Genomic DNA, 11,612 nt, shown 5'->3' with positions numbered 1-11,612 from the left:
GTCCTGTCCAAATAGTTTATTAGGGTGACAATGATTACAATTATTGTGCTAGAGAAAAAAGTGCAACTGGAACTCAATTTATTGTTGTGGTTGGCCATTAATAATTCCAGAAGAGAGCCTTCATGGACAGTAGAATCTGTGGGACAAAAACTAGACACATTGCAGTGTCATTGCCAGGATTGATGGATGGATGGATGGATAATGAAAGAAGCTAGCTGAGTTTATGATCTAGACATTTTGAAGAGTCTATAACCAGTGATTTCCAGTGATGCTGCTAAACAGTAAGAAGAAAAAGAGTGATTCAAGATTTACCTGATTTTTATAATTTCAGTGACTTAGTTAAATAAATCAACCTAAAAACATGTCTGGCAGGGAAGACAATAAATATTATCTCTTTGTAATATTAAACAAGTGGATACAAACTACATACATCTGCCATCATACATATATCCCTAACAGGACGACACCTGCATCTTTTACCCAGCCACAGGTGACACTGTCACCCATTTCGATGGGACTGCATACTTGCTTGAAGTGAAGCATGTGATTTAGGTGTTTGATTGGATCAAGTACCACGTGCTCAGCGCTCTGCAGGACTGAGCTCCTACAGGAGAAAGAGGAGGGCAAAATAAGAGGTGGTTTCATATTTGTCATAATTTTATATATTGAGTTTAAATTCTATTTCTATTCTGGTCACTTGGAAAGTTGAGAGTTTATTTTAGAGTTGTGAGAGTTAGTCATTGTTTCCTTACACTCTGTAGCTCAGGAATGTATGTAATTTTCACATCTGAGTTAAAAGGAGAGAAACTAGCCAGACCTAGAACCATTACATATGTTGTGATCTCTCTATTTTAAAAAGTAATAATTAAAAAATGGAAAAATATAGTTGCATATATTAAAGCCAACTCTGAGCAGCTTTAACTTTTAAGCTTTCACTTATGCGGGATGTTACCAGAGGAATTTCTGGTCTCTTTTCCTGTTAATGCTGAGCAATCCCTTCCGACTTCACTTAGCAATCACACACAATCATAAATACATGTAGCATGTTCATACACATTTAATGTCATACAATTCTACCTTTTGATTGGTGCACAAATCCATTAATACGCTATTTTATCAGGCCATTTTTACATTAAAGCGATCCTCTCTTCTTAATTTATTTTCTACATGTTCTTACATGGTATTCTCCATCTGAAATAGTTAATAATATTTCAACCTGCAATATAAAGGAAAAGAAAATATCTTGAGTCCAGAAGTCCAAGAGGAGGAAAGGAAAAGGACTAGTTATGCAAAGTTCAGTCATGCCACTATATTTGCCCAGAAAGCCCCAGGACAATTAGGCTCTGATCCTATGAGGTGTTCTTGTAGGCCACGATGCAAAGCCTATTGAAGTCAATGGAAAGACTTCCATTCCCCATCCCCTCCCACCGAGTCCCTATCAACACAAACAGAGGGATGGAAGGTGGACACAGCAACTCCACTGAGGCTGCTGTTGCGTCCATGCTGCTACCCCTGGTGTGCATAGTCAGCACATGGGAGTAAGGGGAGCCTAACCTTCCCTTGTTCCCCTATATGGGTTCATGGGACAGCTCTAATCTGGCTCTTTGTGGTAAGCATAGCCATGGGCTATATATGTGCCTCTTCATTTGGCCTTATAAATTCTATACATTTTCCTTTAAGAAATAGACAAGTATTTTACAGTAAAATGACGGTTCTCTCTCATTCTCCTTCCTTTCTCTCCCACCACTCCCTCCTCCCAAAACAAGGAAATACAGAAGAAAGTCTTCCACTTTACCACTTCCTTTACTGGTTTGTTACTATGGCTGTCTATCAGCATGGAAACTGATTAGTATGATGCCCTTTGTAAGATGTAGTGAAACACACACACACAATAAAAAAGTGAGGAGAAAAATATTAATGGCTTTGCTTTATAGATCATGCAAGTAGGTGATTGTGATCCCTCTTCCCAAACAGTACTACAGCAGGACTGGCAAGGGTCAGTGTGGCATGGAGAGAGGTGAATGATCTGGAAGCTACAAGGTTTGATTACAGCCAGGATTACAGCTTCTAACTACTGCATGAGATCTTCAAAAAAGCATAGCCCAAGGTAATCCAATGTCCTGCTCCTTTGTCAGGGTAGGAAATTAATAGATCTCCTTATATCATCTCACAGAGCAAATCTTTCATGTTGAGTTAAGTTGGCTGGACTGCTTATCCTGTCAATACAAACTATAAAAAGCAAGGAAATATGCTGCTAAGTCATTCAAAACTCTGTCTCCACTTCACTCAACAGCTTCTCTTCTCATTCTCAACTACTTCTCCTCTACCACCCACAGCCTACATAGAGCCACTACCAATGTGCATCCCATTTGTCCCACAAAGCCCATGCCTCCATCCCCACTTCTGCTCAGCCTGCCCCTCTGGCTCCCCAGAGTGTACAGAGCATATGCCAGGGACAGAGTTAGTCAAAACCAGTCAGTGAACACAATATTTTGATGGAAGAGGGAAACAATGATTTTCAGCTTTGTTTTTGTGTTGAAAACAGAAGTAGTTGATAGATCCCCGTATAAATCATTGTGAAACTCAGTGAAGTTATCCCGAATAAGGGCAATCACTCTAGAAGTCTTTCACTTTAAAAGTTAAACAGTGGACAATCTCTGAGATGTTAAGAGAATGTGTGAAGTTCAGAATTTGTGGGGCTATGGTTTCTTAGCTAGAGGAACCAAAAGACATGAGGAAAACAGGACTAAATGTCAAAAGGCTGCACCTTCTATTCTGCACAAAACCTGGCAGCTCGGTTATAGTCACTTCTGTCAGAAGGGACCTTTTCAGTTACCCCATATGTAATGGCAGGTGTATGAGGCCTTGCTTAATAACAAAGGCTAGGAAGTGCACAGAATTCTTAACACCAGTTAGTGAAAAAGTTGTCACTAGAACTAATGATCTCTCAGCACCCAGCACATCTTCCCCTCGGCTAAAGGAGCTGGAATACAACACCAGCTGTGATTACGCCATCCCCATGTCCGGAGCTCCAGCTCTCTCCCTAGGCAATGTTTAGTGCCATTGACATGTAGGGCACTCTGTGGGACTGGAGACTTCTCAGTGCAGATGGAATGTTCGGAGATTTTAGCAGCATGCTTCTAGCAAGCATGTGCAAATTGTGATTTTGTAGTGACTTACAAATGAGTGGATCTGGCTGGCTTTTCATGGGTAGAGGAAAGGTATCTGTCTGACCAAATGTCAAGGTCCGGCTCCTGGAGTTGCTAGAGCTCCTTACAAAAGTTAATATTGGCAAAACTATCTGTTTTTCCTTAACCTCATTCTCAGAATTGGCTGAACTGTTTTGGCTGAAACTTAAGATTTTTTAAGGCACTAGAGAAAGCATGGAAATTTTCAGCCTAAGCCATAAAAGTTTGGCAAAGTAATGAGCAACTGAAAATGGGCTTATAATGGAAAGTATTAGGTAACCTTATGTATAGGCCTCGCTACTAGTTCTGCCTATATGTAGGCTCACAGGGTGGTGTTGACCAAAGGTTCCAACTCTGCTGCACTAATTTATTTGGGCCTTTGCTTGGAAAAGTCTGCAAACTGGCTGCTGTCAGCATGATCTTGAGATGAAAAGCATATTATAATATTATATTAATGGATTTGTGCAATATAGATATGAACTTCAATTACTTTTAGATAAAGTAGGTAGTTTAACTGCCAAGGAGTCCTGTCAAGGATCAAGCAAATCCTAAGAAGCTCAGACAGTGTTTAATTGGTGCCAGGCCTTGCCAAGGCTAAACCCCGGGGCACCTAGGCTTGGCAGTTCATAGCCCTGGCACCTCTGGGATTACCACGTCAGTTATGAAACTAAAAAAATTCCTTAAGCCCCGGCACCATTTTCATTACAAATTAAGCACTGAGTCCAGAAGAAAAATAACACTATCCTGTAGGTGTAATTCCCCCTCGTGCCCGACCCCAGGGGTTCTCTATTGATTTTATTGCACTGTCGCAAGACTCTCAGTTGTGGACATCTTGGAAGGGTATACATGTGTGTGTTTGTATTTTAAAGAAATGTTTAAAGAAGAAGTTTCTTCACCATACTCTTTTTTTCTATGCTGCCTCACATTTCAGGGGTTTGTTGTTTTGTTTGGCATTGGCAGGACCCATGTCATCAAATAAGGCTAACCATAGGATAGATCCTCCACATGAAAGGACTAGTTCTAGTGAAATCCATTTAATTATGAAACTGGACAACAGCTCGTACTAGGAAACAGTTGCCTTTCTAATGCAAACAAAAAGGGAACTTGCATTTTAAAATTAGCTGCATACTTATATTGAAAATAAATGTGCTCTATCGAATGAGATTGCCACAGATTTTGCAAATGATTAGAAACCCTGACAAACTGAGTATCTTATATCTAATACCTTTTAAATTAAAAAAATGTGAAAATGTGTGCTAAAATTAATGACCATTGTATGCCATGCCGTTTATCTTACCATTTGTAACGCAGTAAAAGAGGATCAGATAAACACAGGCATAACCTCTGCCACCATTGATAATGTAAAACATCCTTTGTATCATTTGTCTTTCCTTCAGGCAGTATACAAAAGACATAAAAATGAACAATTCATGCCTAAACAAAGAGGAGCTTGAAAGCAGCGTATGTCAGATGTTTACTCTAGGTCATTATTAAGGGGTTGAGTGGATTTGCTTATAAACACAGGTTACTTTGTGGGTAGGGAAATGTGAGAGATAAAGTGTTTTCAGAAACAAGACATCTCTTTTAAAGATACAATGTTGCTTTTTTTCTGGCATGCACAGTAAGTTACAGATAATGTTTTTTATGGGATATGAAACGTCGTCTCATGAGCAGTGTAAAACATAATGTGCGGTAGAAACAATGCTTTTTCTTTCCACTTTGTGCAAATGCCATTTTTCATTACCAAGTGAATGTGAGCTTGTTTGGGATTGAAATGAGATCAGAAGTGTGCCCTATGACAGATGGATATGCAAACCTCTGATGTATTGAAGAAAGATCTACTTGAGACCATTGGGAGGTGTTCCTTTAGTAGCTTTCACTTGAATGTAAGTTTGAAACATGGGATCCTTCAAGAATGTCACATCTTTTTATGTTATCCATTTTAACCATTCTTATTCATTGCTGAGTTTACGCCCAGTCCAACCAGAGGCATCAGAAGAAAAAGCGCCTAAACAAACAGAAAGAGCCTTGGGGATTCAGTAATGGGTACAGAGCGTGCGTGCCGTAATCATTCTTTTGATTTGTGCTCAGATATGTTTTCTACTTGCCTTGCAAAGAATGCATGCTTTCCCCCTGGATTACAAATAATCTGACTCTGGATAAAACCATTACAAAGTGCCCTTCAAAACACTATGTCTGCATTTGAAATGAATGTGTTATTGAAAATCTAAACATGAGGGTTTAAAACTTTGCTGAATGAGAAGTACTCCGTAGATACTGGGAGAGCCAGGGTACAATAAACTAGCGGCTGCTTGTTTTCTTTATTCCCTGCTTTTCATACCTTTATGTCGAAAATAGTTCAGTACAATTTGTGAACATAAAAATAGTGTCTTTCTAATTAACAAAACTAAGCAAACAAATTACAACAAAACCCCTAAGAGGTTGGGAATCTACTTCCTGGAACCCATAGCCACCTGCCTCCTTGGACTTGTAACCGACTGTCTAACATGCTGCAGTACTTCATAGGCTTGTACTGGTCTTGCTGCAGGGATATTGAGCCTGAAGGCAGTGCTGCTATTATTTATGGTTACTATTTCTATTATAGTATGTCTAGGGAGCATGAGCATGGAGTAGGGCCCCATTTTAGAAGTCACTCTACAAAGAACACAATGACAGTCCCTGGCCCAGACAGCTCATGGTTGCACTGTCTCCTTTTATGGTGTGGCCTGCTTCTCTGGTCCACACAGGGTGTTCCATGGGCTAGTGAGATTGGGCCCAGCCATGACACCATCATTTTCAAGGCTCTACCCAACTACTTTGGGGGTGATTTGCACCTGCAAGGAGCAGTCTCTGTGCTCCCCTGTTGTGCATAAGGACTATTAGATGTGTGGCGGCGGGAGCGGGGGGTGTAAATGCAGGACAAGTCCTTGAATTCTTCCCCTGCAGACCCACTTGAGACCCAGATACAGTCTGGATCAGTGGGAGCAGGAGCAGGCCCACTGTCATCAGTCAGCTGTTTTACCTTCTCTAGCCTTCTGTGCCCAGTGAGCTTAGCATCTGGAAACAACACACCTATCTCCCATTTCAGCCAAATATCATCTGGCACACATGGGGGAAAGAGCAGGGTTAATAAGACCAGGCAGCTAGGAAATAAAGATTAATGTACTCTACAGTGCACCAGGGACTTGTCTTGTAAAGGACCCTACCAGCAGTCATACAAAAGGGTGTAACTCCCAGTTTTATGCCAAGTACTAATGTTTTAGTCACTGAAGCTACCAAAGGGAACTATTCTGTAAACAAGATAACTTAAAGGAGTGGGGTTGGGGGAAGGGAGGGCATGTATCATACTGGAACAAAATTTAAGAGAGATCCCATGTATATAATTGCAATTTACTTGTAGAGTCTTTATATTATTACTATTGTTATTATCGCTTTTGTAATTGTTTCAGTGTTTGGTCTTCAATAAATACTTTCTCCCTGATTTCATCCTCTAACAAAGTCATAATCCTGCAGTTGTGACATCCAGTTTATTGCTAAGAAACAGAGGGAGATGTAACAAATCCAGCATTATCATTTCACTGCAGGATGAAGTGAGAGGGGAAGATGGGATGAAGCCAGTAGAGGATGGTGACATATGAAACCTCCCAGTCTTTCTTCCCAAGCCCTCTCCATTATCCTGTTTTTCATTGCTGTTGACAACACTCCATCTTCCCTCAAACTGGGGATCATCTTTGACTCCTGTCTATTTTTCTCCCACCATATTCAGGCTGTGACCAAGTTCTGTCACTTTTTCCTTCACAATGTCTCTACAATAGGACGACTCCTATCCCTACACCTAAATCACTGATCCTCACTCTGCACTGCTTGCCCGCTGCAGTCTCCATTGCTCCATCTTTATATTACCAACCTCTCCCTGCTCTGTTCCATGCCATGACACTAGAAAAAAAAATCTTTCTTGCCTAGACGTTTCAGTCATGTCACCTACACTCTAGAATTACTGACTCCATCCAGACTTGTCCTCCATTCAAACTTGCCAAGGTTCTATGTCACACAGTCCCTGCTTAAGCCTTGTCTACATGGGAAAAAATTTTCTAGTATAACATAAGGTATGAATTTAAAGTAATATAGTTAGATAGCCCGTAGTCTGGAATGAGGGCCTTTTTCATTTTACCATTTAGTTAATGTCACTTGGAAAGGGGCTGAAGTAAAAATGAAAAAAGCCATTCTCATACCAGAATAAGAGAGTTTACATGTATGTAACTGGTAAAACTTTCCCATGTAGACAAGGCCTAAGTCTTTGTCCTGGTCTCCTTCAGTTTTCCCCTTCATTCTCTCTATTCTACCTATGATGGCACCCTCAATGGCTCTTGTCTCCTTTTCATACAAATCTCTCAATGTTTTTTCCCATGCTACCCCTTATGCTTGGAATGACCTTCCAAAATCTATTCATATAACTTCCACTCTCATCTCAAACATATTTCTGCAATATCACCTATGAAAAATACACACACACACACAAATAGATGGGGGTGGAAGTAACCACAGATAAATGCATCTACCTAAACTAAGTGCATACACCCTTTTTTGTGAACCCTGTCCTCCCATGACCCCTTCCCCCTTCCTTGTGTACATTACATGGCACATGTACTGCCCATCACATCCATAAGGAAGAAAACTGTCTTCTCTGAAGTGACAGCAAACTTTTGGGTGCTATAAAACAATAAATAAATAATAATAATGATAATAAATATGGGAGTGGGTTTGCAAATCTGAGTTGCATCCATGTACCCAGTCTGGATATGTCCCATGATAATTTTGGGGGTCAGGTCCCTTTTCTTTTGTTACTTACCCTTTTTCTCACTGTGAGGTTGGTACAATGCCCACTTTGCCTGCTTTCATCCTACCACCTCTGGATAAAAAGGAGCAAGCCTCTATTTCAATTCAATTTTTTTTTTAAATTAGCAATGGATAGGAAAAGTAATTGGCAGGTAACAGGGTGTATGTAATTGCCAGTAGAAGATTGCCCTAGTATAAAATGGCTCTTAAACATTCTGGGTCAGTCATGCAGTCTTTAGTCTTTACTCAATCAAAACCCACACTTGGCCAGATTCTCAGGCCCTGCAACTTCCATTGACTTCCAACCCAAATACCAAACAAGCAACTGTTTTAATTCAACCCCCAATATCTGAAACAACCACATTTAAGATAATGGGAGTAGCAGAGGCTCAGCACCTCTCAGGATTTGGCCCTATCAGAGTCTTGTCGGAGTAAGGATTGAGAAACTTCTGAGTAAAGACTTCAGGATTTGGTGCCTGATCCAACTCCCATTGAACTCAGTGGGAGTTTTTCCACTGACCGTATTAGGAGTTGAGTCAAGCCCTCGGCCTTTTAATTTAATTTACATAGCAGTAATAGGAGTCCTGTCTGAACACCTATTACTTTGGGATGTTTTTAATTGTTAGGATTTTAAGTTGTCTGCTTTAGACATTATGCAATAGGTTTCCATCATAAATTCCATTCCATACCAAATTTAAATTGTGCCATTCTATAAAAATATATATATATTCTATTGCAACCTTTGTCATATTCCCTTTAAAGGAATCAAGCACAAACTTCAACAAGACTATAAAATTCTATCTGTTAATAAATGAGCAAGTAATATGAAATTCCTCCCACATACACCCACTTTAATGTTTCTCTAAAATCTATTTATCTTAGTCACGACCTTATGAGCATGAAGAGAATGTGGCAAACATTTCTCAGTATAAAAATATGTCTAAACTTTTGAAAAAGTTGGCGTAGCTGAAAAGGTATAATTTCTACAGAGTTTAGGTTTTGTGTGTGTGTGTGTGTGTGTGTGTGTGTGTGTGTGTGTGTGTGTGTGTGTGTGTGTGTGTGTGTGTGTGTGTTAAATATACAGCTACCAAAAAAGGTATTCATTTGGGTTTTATACTTTACCCCCAATTATTTCATTTTCCTTTTGAATCCAGTATTGCAAGCTACTGAATGCCCTCAACTCCCACTGAAATCAGTGGAAAGTGACGTGCAGCACCCTGATAGAAGACACTAAGTACCTCCCAGGATCAGGCCCTTAAAGAAGTAAATAATATCTCAATGATAGAATCATTCATTTAGGGCCTCTTTCTTCTGCTACTATTCAAATTTATGAGAGTTTTGTAATTAACTTCAAGGGTAAAAGGGTAGTGCTGTAGAAAATGGTAATAAATTAGGACTGGACATAGAAAAGGAGTATACTTAAAAGTGCTTTGGGAATTAATGAAAAGTAAACTGAATAATGAAGACTAGATAGTCCATATGTTTAAATGTTGGCTGAATCCATTAGAATTGGCAGATTTTGTCATACAGTATATTTTACTTCTCTTCGCTAAGAATGGGAGCTGAATAGGAAACATATTTGGGTAGGATATTGTAAAGTAGCATATTGCATCCAAAACAAAAGTTGAAAAACCCAAGGAAAGGATGGTCATAAGAAAATGGGAAAGTCCCTCTGCATATTTTGTGACAGATCCAAGAATAATACATATGGGAAAGAGGTGATATGCCAAAAAACTTCATCCCTCATCAAGCATTCCCTAAATTCTAGAAATGTGTAATATGAGATACCAAAAATGTGTCAGGCATGATTCATTCTTTATTGATGCCATTTAGCAAATATGAGGCAACAAGCAAGTGAATGTGCTATATACTGTTATTTTATATTAATGAATGTTATCAAATTAATGGATTTGTTTCACTAAACAGCAATATGTATTATCAGGAGCGGCGCCAGAGTTTCTGGCGCCCTAGGCAGAATTCAGAGGGTGGCATTTTGTGCGCTCCCCACGGAGCGTGCGGGAGCTTCCGGTTCCACTCCCATCGCACCGCCGAAGAAGGACCCTCCACCAAAATGCCGCAGGCAACAGCGGCAGTCATTGAGCTGCTCAATTGCCTGCCGCTGTTTTCCGCAGCACGTTGGCAGAGGGTCCTTCTTCGGCGGTGCAACGGGAGCGGAACCGGAAGCTCCCGTGCGCCCCGTGGGGAGCGCACAAAATGCCGCCCCCTGAATCCTGGCGCCCTAGGCGACCACCTAGGGTCGCCTAATGGAAGCGCCAGCCCTGTGTATTATAATGTGTACAAGTACTTAACAAGAAAGCTGTGCCCATTTTGTTCAGCCTGCTAGTTTGGAGTGTAAGACACGTTACTATGCAAAGTATTTGAAAATTAACTTCTTTTACAATTGTCATTTCTAAGCCTGCACTAGTTATCTTTATAAAAGTGACATTGTTCATGATATTAGCAATATGAGGGCACAATATATTGCAAACAAGTTTCAATCCTGCTGCCATATTGGTTTACGAATCAAAAAAATAAATGCAGTTATTCTCCTTTCACTCACCCCAATTGTATGCCACTGTGACTCTATTGACTTCAGTGAGAGGAGAAGTGGCTCCAAGATGAGTATAGATGTAGCCTGTAGAAATGTTAGAAAGGACTTCTGAACCTTTTGGTGTAAAAATTCTTCCTTCTCCATCAATGAGCCTCCCAAGTGACCAGTTTACATTCTGAGGCCTGTCTGTGCAGGGGAAAGGTAAACAGATTTACTTTTTATAAAATGAAAGCTTAGGTTTCCTGCAGTCATTTGACATCCTGTAATAAGCTTGCTGTAGTCAATGTCCTATTCAGCTAACAACTTTTGAAACTGGACTTTAATCAACCAAAAGTTTTGTCCAGGACACTAGATCTCAGCTGGAAAAGTCCAGTAAATGAGCCTTTATATTTCTTCTTTTTGCTTTCTTGAACACTTCTATTTTTTAGTTTCATTTCAGGAAACCATATTCAATTTTTCTGGTCTAGTCCCTTAACATTCTTCTCAAATTTTGTAGATTGATAGTTTACATAGAACCTATGTTAAAATCAATATCACTACATTTGTGGAGTGCAAGAGGTAAAAGTGAGCTTATAATGAAAACTCAGTTGAACCCTGGGCTATGGAGCAGCTGCTGTCATTACATAATGCCCTTCTTGTTAATGTAGGCACAGAAATGCACCCACCTGTTGGGTACATAGAGACAATTCCCAGATTTAGTGCATTTGCTGGAGGCAGAACAAGGACATCTGCAGCTTAGCAGGCAAAGGGGCTTAGAGACAGATTGATATCCCCAATCTTCCCAGCCAGCATCACAGGATTCTACCACCTGCTTCTTACCCCAGTGGAGATGTTCTTTACCTCTTTACTCTCTCCATTAACAGACCAACTGGATAGGAGACAAGTGACCCTGGTTTCCTGTGCTGACTATTAAGCATACTGTTTCTATAATTTGGAAGACTGGCATGCTAGGCACCAGTAAGGAACATACCAGAACTATTTTCCTTAAGGTCATGCCCCTTTCCAGTCCTCCACCACCTGATTCATAGAAAATGGTG

The 11,612-nt window shown here is 40.2% G+C and overlaps 1 long non-coding RNA gene across 1 annotated transcript; it reads right to left on the bottom strand.

Annotated features, from left to right (window-relative positions):
- Nucleotides 1-378: 378 nt before the first annotated feature.
- Nucleotides 379-10,757, bottom strand: LOC120407805. The gene is made up of 3 exons (XR_005600266.1): nt 10,585-10,757; nt 1,078-1,216; nt 379-604 (listed from the first exon to the last, which is right to left on the bottom strand). It is a non-coding gene; the product is annotated as an uncharacterized LOC120407805 (long non-coding RNA).
- Between the last annotated feature and the right edge of the window lie 855 nt (nt 10,758-11,612).

The sequence above is a fragment of the Mauremys reevesii genome, linkage group 6, assembly GCF_016161935.1.
Source record: "Mauremys reevesii isolate NIE-2019 linkage group 6, ASM1616193v1, whole genome shotgun sequence".
NCBI lineage: Eukaryota > Metazoa > Chordata > Testudines > Geoemydidae > Mauremys > Mauremys reevesii.
The sequence above is the reverse complement of the archived record's forward strand: the minus strand, read 5'-3'. Positions and strand labels throughout refer to the sequence as shown.